Consider the following 9,926-nt stretch of genomic DNA (forward strand, 5'->3'; position numbering starts at 1 on the left):
ACCTCATAAATTTGGGTGGGATAGCAACAAAAGTATTGATAGTTTCTCCAAGATTTGGAAGAGAACTTTTTTCAAATTAAAGATTTCAACTGCCAATTGCTGCTTATTCTTGCAAAAACTCTTATGTCCTCAATTTGACAGAGCACCTGAGCACTTGTTTTTACTCAATAGTCATGTGAAACAAAAGAGATTAGTCTTATGCTTAAATGCTGGATTGGAATGTATTTGCTTGAAGAAAATTAAATGCATTTATCATTGCAAAGAATGTAAACTCTATATTGTCAAATTCTAATAGGCTGAAGTTCAGTCAAAGAATAGCACTACTCATACACAGTATGAAGAGGAAAGCAGGCATAACAGCAAGAAGAATATTTAATACTTCCAAAGCACCTTTCACCCAATGAGTTCACATTGCTCTGTGCATAAAAATGATCAACATTTCAACACCTCTGTGAACTAAGCTGAATATCTCTTTTCTCAGATGGGAAAGTCAAAGCACAAAGACTTTGAATGATTTATCTGCATGAATTGGTAGCAGAGCTAAGAATCAAATCTTGGCTTGTGCCTCAGTCTGCCATGGTATTATTGCTCATACCAACTATTCAGTCATTTATACTACATAGAAGTGACAAGCTCTGTCGTTCAACTGGATAAAAATAATTTAAAAATATGATTTCAGTACAGCTCTTATTTGCCATTCTCCAATATCTTTTTATAAGAAGTTTGCCTTTTACTCTCCCATGACACCAGTCCTTGGATTTAAAGTTTACTGCATTCATTCTGCTTTTCACTTCTGCCAAACAAAAAGTTTGGGCTGGCCAAGTCACCTTGACCACTGTTAGGACACTGCTATAATCAAAGTGGGAAAAGGCAAGGATGTGTGGAAAAGTCATTTCCCTCTTACTGGCATATCATACTAGATGTGGAGTTTGTTCCTTGGTTCTCACTGGGACAGCTATGCAGCAATGTGTATTTAGATGTGTGATGTGCTCTCCTGAAGCATGGGCAGAACATTTTCTCATTCAACCCAGTGATACTTCTCTCTCTCTCCTGGTCCCTGTGGGCTAAAGTTACTCCCTCTCACTGAGTTGTGACTCATGAAAATGGGTCATTTACAGTCCTTTTTGTGTCGAATGTGATGCTAAAAATAATTCTTTTCTCATTATGTAGCAAACTGGAATTTCTAGATCCTAGGGAAAATTGCCTAAGAAACTTAACATTGTGAGTTCTTTACAACCTACGTGTTTTGACCAAGAACTTTTCAAGTGCAGTAAAACAAATAGCTTGTGCTTTACTCCTGGAAGTTTTGTTGGTGGATTCTTCCTCTCATAGACCTTGGAATGTTGGTCATGTGCTTCCCTGGGGAACAGGACACAGTTTCTTACTTTAAAGACCTTTAATTGCGTTAAGGTTTAACATTTCTATTGTATAGAAGCCAGATGCTTTTCTTAGTTCATCTGTCTCTCACACAATGCCCACATGCACGTCTTCTAGTTTACATGCTGCAAATAACTTTTTCTTAAATGCCATTACAGTGAGGGAAATGACTCTAAAACAATGGCACTTGCCCCCTAGACCTGCTCCCCATATGTCTGATATATCCACTTACTTAATGGAATCGAGCTTTTGCTATTGCCAGCAACTAAGAGACAATATAATTGTGGGAAAGTGAGCTGGTTTCTGCTCTGTCTGGCACATTAACAGCATCACTCTCAGGTAAATTTCAGTTACCAGATTTTTATTATTGGTGATGATATTTGAGCCCTTACCATCAGACTTCTCATTCCAGGTTGCATTTGCAGAGCTGGAAGCATGGGGAAAAAATGAAAGAGAGAGAAAAGAAAATCCTTTGCCTCATAAGTGGAGTAGACGTAGCCTGGAAGACATTGAGAGACACTAATTGTTCATTAAAGCACATTTTCCTTATTCTTAATTTGAAACAAAGTTGGAGAGGGAGCAAAGACAGTTGTTAATGGTGTTTGTAGAAAAAAAAGTGTCAAAGTATTGAGATATCATCATGGATTGTGGGTCTTTCTTTTTAAAAGGTGTGACATGGTCTTACTCTGTTGCCTGTTTTATGATGTGTTTCTCCTCTAGGACTTCAGCTTCATCCCACCACCTGGCTGCACACACAAGCTCCTCTTTCTGCCCCTCCAGCACACTCTCCAGAGTCACAGCTCACTCGTATAAAACTTCCTGCAATGGCATTTCTGAGTACCAGAATGGTCATGCTACCTCTACTTCTGGTTCAAGAGAACTCTACGACTAGCACTTTGTTAAAATTAATTATTTCTTTATTGTTGATGAGGTTCATAGTACAAGATAATTCAGATATTAATTAGTTGTTTCTGCAGATTTGGTCTGAGCATTTAGCACCAGCTGAAATAATGAAATCAAAGCTGTTGTGGTCTAACTTCTGGGTTGTTGGTGATTTGAGTCAAAACCACTTGCTAAATGGTTGTTAATGTGAGTCAGGGGCCTCCCATCCCAGGGTTTAGCCACATCCCAGACTTTCATTTCCCCACTAGGGAGTACCTAGTGGTACTGGAAGGACTGTACCATGTAGGTTTGCTCATTAGTGTGTTCAGTTCCTTTGCAATGGACAGTGTTACGAGCAAAACATGAACTCTTAGTATCTTCTCACTAATCCATGTTATTCAGGAAAAAATAGAGAACTCTGTTAGTCAGCCTGGTGTCTGTAGCAGCTTTGGGTATAAAGCAGTTGGAGAAAGGTCACTTGATACAATAACAGATGATTTCCTGTGGACTTTCAACTCTTTGCTAAGTATCAAAATTCTTCCTTTAATGAGACATGAGATTACTGACTGTATGACTTGGTTTGTTATCAGAATTAGAATACCATCATGCTTCATTTATGAGTATTTGCATAAATCAACACATCTCCTTCTTTAATAGGATGTACAATGCTAAGATCTTTACTTAGGCTAGAGTTGCTTCTTTCCTCATATTTTATGGAGCACATGGACTTGATTTTTAATTTTTAATTCTAACACATCTTATTAAACGTGCAGGCATAGAGAAGCACCACCAGTCAAAGACATCATTATTATATGCATGGAGGGTTATCTTCTGCTTTTCTACCCTCATCATTCATTAATGATGCACAGAGGCTTGTCATTTGTCTTTTCAATTCTTTGACTTTATTTTATTGCTCATATTTTATGACACATGGAGAACTCTGTAGCAAGAATTCATCATCAGCCTTACATGTCTACGGAAATATCATCTCTGTTAGGCCAGGAAAAAGTACCTTTTGTTCTCTTTGTATTTTCCTTATGAACTTAGTCTAACATCACTTTCTTATTGATGCTGTTTCTTGCAGTCTTTAATTTTCTAGGAAAACTACTAACACAGCTCCGCTGTGTGCTGAAAAAGCAGCTAACCCACATAGCCTCACCTTTATCTGATTTCATAGCTGCTCCTATGAAACCCCACTCACATCAGGTACATTCATTGGAACCTCAGTTGTAACTCCAGTTTGGCATTTAGATAGTGACCTTAGATATGATTAAGATGCTGCTTAGTCTTTGTAAAACTGCCAGATAGAAATCTCTCCTGCCAACTACATTGGGTGTGTGTCTTTGCAAAGCAAGCTGTGGTCCACTGGGAACAGTGAGGAGACTATTAAAGCAGTTCTGACTTCTACGTGTCGCTTTGGTAAGCCCCCCAAGATACTCTGATCAGAGTCTTTGGAGTGTTTTAAGTTTTTTCAAGTTCAGTTTAAAGAGCTTAATCAAACTTTCTGACACAACTGGCACACATTAACATTTTTCAGCTGTAAACACACAAACCCAGGAATTTCTAATTGCCAGTAATTAAAGTGTGTGGTTGGTTTTGAAATGCTTTCCTATTTTGAAGAAGTCTGAAGTGGTACAGCTCCCCAGTGATGTTCCCAAAGAGACAGAGGCCTGCCTGAGGCTGCCTTGATGCCTCTCAAAAGGTAGTAGGGAAAAAACTGGGCTGTGTACTCATCTTGGATAAACATTTGAGCTGGGGCTACTCTTGTGTGTTCATAGAAAAAAAAAACTAGTTGGATAACTCCTTTTTATTAAGAAATTAATTAGTTCACCATGCCAAATATCACTTACTGCCTGATATGACATTTAAAAGGATTCTGGTGTGCATCACTTTTTTGCTGAAGTGGTTCAAGAGCTCAGAAACACAAACCCATACTGTCCCAGCAGGATGTGGGTGGCTTCCATTGCTTTATTGAAAACATTTACGAATGAAATGTTCTTTGGACTGCAGTTAACTCTGAATTACTCTGAAAAGATCCAGAGCCCTACCAGTTCAGGGCCAAGTTACATGCATTCTGTCTGTGGAGCACAGAGAGAGGCAGTCCTGCCCTGGTGCTCCAGTGCTTTGTCCAAACACTGACTATGAGAAACAGGGGTGAGGGGGGAAGGTCTCCTGGGGAATATGATATACTAGAACTGTCTCAGCCTCCTCTGGAGCATCTGGGGCTAATGACTGCTAAGAGGAATTTGATAGGAGGCAAAGCCTAATCTAATATGGTAATTCCTAGATTTTCATGATAGCTTGATGCTTGACAAAAGCCACTGCTGGTTTTTCCTTCCATGCGCTCGCAGAAGATTCTTGCATAATCTATCTTAAAAAAAAAGAGCAGAGCTGCTGAGCCAGGGCTTGGCAGTCTATCCTCTGGGGATGCACTTTTCAAGTATTTTTGCTTCTCAGAGTGGTATTTCTGGTGGCCACATCACAATTCAGTTTTCAAGTGCTTGTCTTTTATTATCTCTCGCAGGGTTTCTTGATCTTCCTGTCTCTCCTAGTCAGTTCAAAAATACGGTAAGAGCAGCCTTTATTGTGGTGTTCTGGCCCTTCTGTTTTCAGTTTCAGCTGTAGTGAGGAAGCCCAGAAGGAAAAAGGCTTTTTTTTTTTTTTGTGGAGGATGGTTAACCATTTGAAGCCTGAATTGGTTGAGCAAGTGCAGAATGGGGTGATGTTTCTTACTCTGAAGATTCAAATTGAAAAAAATTAGAGATCATCTAAACTTTCTGCATTCAAAACAACGTGAAATAAATTAAAAAGATTTAGTATGTAGGTCATTGCAATGTGTTCCACTGGAGTGCCAGCAATCCAGTAGCATGAGCAGTAACACTTCTTTTACAGGTTGACCTGTCAGTACTTGCACCCTCCTCTGGATTGCTCTCTTGCACATGTGGAGAATGGGTGAGACCACGACAAAATGTCAGGCAAGGGGCATTATGGAGCCATCTGAATTTGATTCCTTATCTGCCATCTTTTATCTCTGCTTCTGCTCCAGGGGAAAGGGTTTTGATACAGCAGAAATGCTGTAGTTAACATGTACTAGGACTGTGATTGTTTCTACTGTTATATTGCTTCTACTGCATATGTCTTTTTTCCTGTGGATAAATATATGTGCCAATGAAATAAGTAAATATATTAAAAACTAATCTGACATCCTGAAAATGGAAGAGAGAGTAGTTTACTGAGAAGATTAGGTTTATAATTAAGTACTTAGAGAGAAAGTGTGTTGGAGGATTAAACCTGTTAAATTCGAGTCACTTAATTATTCTAAGTCATTCCATAAACGTGTGTTCTCCAGAGTGTCCATCTCCTGCACAGTCACCTCATCAACAGGAAAGACAAACTGAGCACGTTTCCATAGAACACGGATTGGGAAAGAACAAGAATCAGGAGCTTAACAAAGCATTTTTTACCTTGTAAGAAGAATGATACACAACTTTTTTTTTATTGATTTGTATTTTATTTTACATCCTTCAGACAAGAAAGCAGGAGTTGGGAGGTTTTTGACAAAACAGGATCAGCTCTACTCTGCTAGCAGAGGACATGGATTCTGCAGTACTTTGGGCATGGTGATAAAATGACTCAGGTGTTAGCAATTCTGCTACTTCCCTTAGAAGAGGGTTTCACAGCTGAATAAACATCACCAGAGGAGTTCTTCCTGCTGTGATTTCATTCAGAGGAGAAGTGAAAAGGATTGTGGTCCCCCTCATTCAGCAGGGCAGAAACATGCTGGGTTCTTTGGGAAACAACATGAAGGAGTTTGGAGGGGAAAAGGAGAAAGCCTAAATGTGTGGGAGAGAAAATGTGTGCTGAGGATTTATGCTTTTAAAACGAAAGCAAAGCAGGAGAGTAAAAGTAAAATGTCCATTCTCATGAAGGCATCTGCAGAATGTCAAACAGCTTGGCAATTATGGGATGGTGATGTTTTCATTTATACTTCAACTTGTAGATCCCACTTGTAGGCAGAATCCATTGAGTGGCAACACCAAATACTCAGCTTGTAGTCAAGCAGATTGCTTTTTAAACAAGGAAATCTTGGAAGACCAGAACTCTAAATGTCCTGCTTAGACCCTTCCCATAACATTTTTCAAATTCCAACTCTGACACTTGGAAGTCCAGACCACCTGCCTTCAGAAATCCATGGAGTAATTTTACAGGGATTTACTCAGGAAGTGGCCATGGATCTACCTCAGCTCTGCATGGACAGGTTGTAGCTCCAGGGCTGGAGGGAAGTCCCTGAAAGTCTGAGCAAATTACTAGAAATGCAGGATTACATGGTTTTTATAAAAGTAGCTTGCAACCAGGATCCAGGGGGTGCCTGTCCTGCTTTCTCTTATATCCCAGGGTAATGAAAATTTTCCACTCAAAGTATTTTAATGAGGATAATTACACACACTTGCTGTATTTAGTTTGTAATGCTCTGAGTTCTGAACTCATGTTTGCAAAGTTACAAATCAGAATGCTATTTTTAGATGGAGACACCGTCTTGTACTCATGCTGAGTATAAATATTTTTAAGAATAAGGGGTCCAAATAATTCAAGAATGTTAAATTCATCTAAATACTTCCAGCACATGGGTGAAGTTTGTTGGCAAGTAAAAAAGGTTATCTCTGTTATCTTACAACAGGATTTGCTGAAGTTACAGTTAATATATATTTTCCAGGCTTGTATTTACTCAAAGGTCATCTAAAAGTGGCAGAAAAAGTGACATTTTACAGATTTAGCATTATAATCTATTTTGGGTCTTCTGTGTCAACCCATGCCAGACAGTTCACTCTCTGCAGGCAACAATTGATAATAAAGGCATCAAAATTGTCTGAAGGGATACTAATATCTATCAAAATTTGTTACAGCCAGTGAGTGACTTTCAGGCACTGAGCAGAGCACATCACCTGGAACTGTGGGTAACTGAATAGCATCAATACTTCCACTCTGGAGGTACCTGTGTCAGGCTTTCTTTGGAGAAGTTGCCTTGCTGAAGAGTCAGGAGAAAGGAACCATGCTAAGTGTTAGACCCAGTAAATGTGCAGGGGATTGTGACAGTGAAATAGGGTGAAAGAAGGAAATTGCAATTTCTTCTCCTTGTTCCAAGCTTAAAATTAATCCAGACGAACAAGACCTTTACTCCACTTAAACTGACAGCAGAAGTACTTGTGGGAGTCCATACAGAAGTGAAGGGAGCACATCACACTGCTAGGGCTGTCCCTAACTCTGTGCTTCCTCTGGCTGTGTACGGTGAGTGTGCTAAATGCCACATCACTGAGCCACCAGAGGAAGGTCTGAGAATGATGGCTGTTTATAACTGCCAAGGAGGGTCTGTTTTCTCAGGTGCTTGAGTTGCTCATTTAAGAGCACATGTGGTGATGAAAACTCTTATGCCACAAGTCTGTGAACTCTTATGAGCAAGAAAGATTATGAACTACCTCAAAATAACAATGTCAAGGTGACCTGGATAAATATATATTGTTCACTTGAATTAAGCAGTGAAATACAACCTTTGCAGTCGGTGTTCACAGCCCACAGATGAGGTAGGAAATGTTAATGTCAATTAATATACATACAGTCATGTTGAATAATGCCAGATCTGATCCTAACTCTAGTACTAAGCTTATTGGGTTCATACTAATCTTAACGGGTTCAGAGATCAATCCACTGCTGTCAAAGTGGTCTAAAGGCATCCTCCAGCTCTGGAGCCACTGACTCTGAGAAGCTGGTAAAGTTTATACAAGGAAAAATCATGCTATGAGCTTATTGTCTCTTATGTTCTTCCCTTGACATGTACTCTTGACCCCAGGGACAGCCCTAATAGTGCTGGATGGGACATTTCCTTTGAACTATTATGGCCTTTCTTGTGTTCTTAAGCTAAAGGCACCCACTAATCTTAACTTTTGGTCCATGAAGGATTATGAATACTAGGGCTGAGAAACAGGAAATACCTCTTGGCATGAACTTCAGAACTTTTTTTTATGTGTGTCACAGAGAATGTAATTGGGAGTGACACCACTTTGGAGAGGGATTCAGTTTCTCAGACTTAGCAGAAACCCACCACACAAGTCCTTTCAGACCAAGACCATTTGCTGTTGTACCAATCAGTAAATTGGAAGCAGACCTGACAGGATAGGTATCCTGTATTGTATTGGAGCATGAGAAGCATTTTGCACTAACTAGGCCCCTTCAGGCTGGCTTACAAGGTTGGCCTTACAGAGGGCCCTCTGAGATTTCCAGTCTCTGTGGCTTCCTCAGGCACACTGTGGGAGGGGGTTGTTGTACTGCATCCATATCCAACTCTGCTGCATTCACTAGCTCAGGTCAGAGGGGCAACAGAAGAGATCAGCTCTTAGTTTTTGGACACACTAACAGTTGTTAAGAAGGATCTTTTTGTTTCAGGGAAAAGTGAAGGATAGACCAACATTGTCCTGAACAGTTGCCCAAAATCTAATGTTTGGATTGTGGGCTCCTCAGAACATGCATTTTATGTCTGTATTTATCTGAAAAATGCCTTCCAGCACCCTATTAAAAAATGCAAACATCTATAACCTCTAGCCATTCCATTTGTGCTTGTCTAACCACGACCAGAACATTCCTTCCTCATTCTCATCCTTATCCTTTCTTAACTTCTCATTCAGACATGAAGGAGTGATGGTCTTTTCAAGCGTTCTGTGGTAAGAAGGGCTCTTTCTCACTCTTCTATTCTGCTGTATAAGATCAGCAAAATTGATGGACAGCATGGGTTAGAAGTGAGTGAAACAAAGGCTTGGCTTGCTGCTTGTGAGAGAAAAGCAAGCAGAGGAACTCTAGGTAAGCAGCGGAATGATGATCCCACTAGGTATTCTGCTGTCGGGTACTATTTGGGATGCAACATCAAAGAGAAAAGGAGCAGTCACCACAAACAGATAATTATAAAGTTGTTTTATAACTGCCTGGAATAGCTTTTAGCAAATTAGTGGGAGATACTTGTCTTTAATGCTTGGTGACACATGCACAAAACCCCAAGCACATCTCATTTCTAAGGCTTCAAATGACGACATGTGTTTCTCTGCCATCCAGAATATAAACAAATATGAAAATACCTCTTTATCTAATACTGATTATGGTCTCAGTTCTGAGCAATATGGAGGAGATTAAAGCCTGATGCTTCTGTGTACAGCCTAAGGCACTCTCACAGTGGGAGGACGGCAGTCCCCTTGTTCAGTGTACTGTTCCAAATTCCATAAATGTCTCTGTCGCTGCTGTCACCTGCTCCCATGTAAGATCAGCCTAGTTCTCCATGTCAACTTTGTTAAGTGCTTGTTCTTATTAGCCTGAACAGTGACAATTTGTTATTGTGGGCTGCTCTGGGACATTTCCCTCTCCAGTAGTACATTGTTTGCCAAATCTACATGTTATTGCATTTGTCTGTGTAGTGCAGACTGCCTGGGAGGATAAAGCTAGATTTTTCAACTTGAACACTTTGTAGCTGTAGGCCAAATTCTGTTCTCAGTTACATCTGATCAGATCAAGGCTAGCATTTGGTCATGTCATGCAAATACCCCCACTCCTTCATTTACATCAGGATAATTGCAGGCAGAATGGATCCCCCAGTCTTGGACATCCTTTGTTTATTGAAATGTAACAAA

This window comes from Pipra filicauda, unplaced genomic scaffold (genome assembly GCF_003945595.2).
Source record: "Pipra filicauda isolate LSUMZ 115617 unplaced genomic scaffold, ASM394559v2 scaffold189_size1545977_pilon, whole genome shotgun sequence".
NCBI classification, from domain to species: Eukaryota; Metazoa; Chordata; class Aves; order Passeriformes; family Pipridae; genus Pipra; species Pipra filicauda.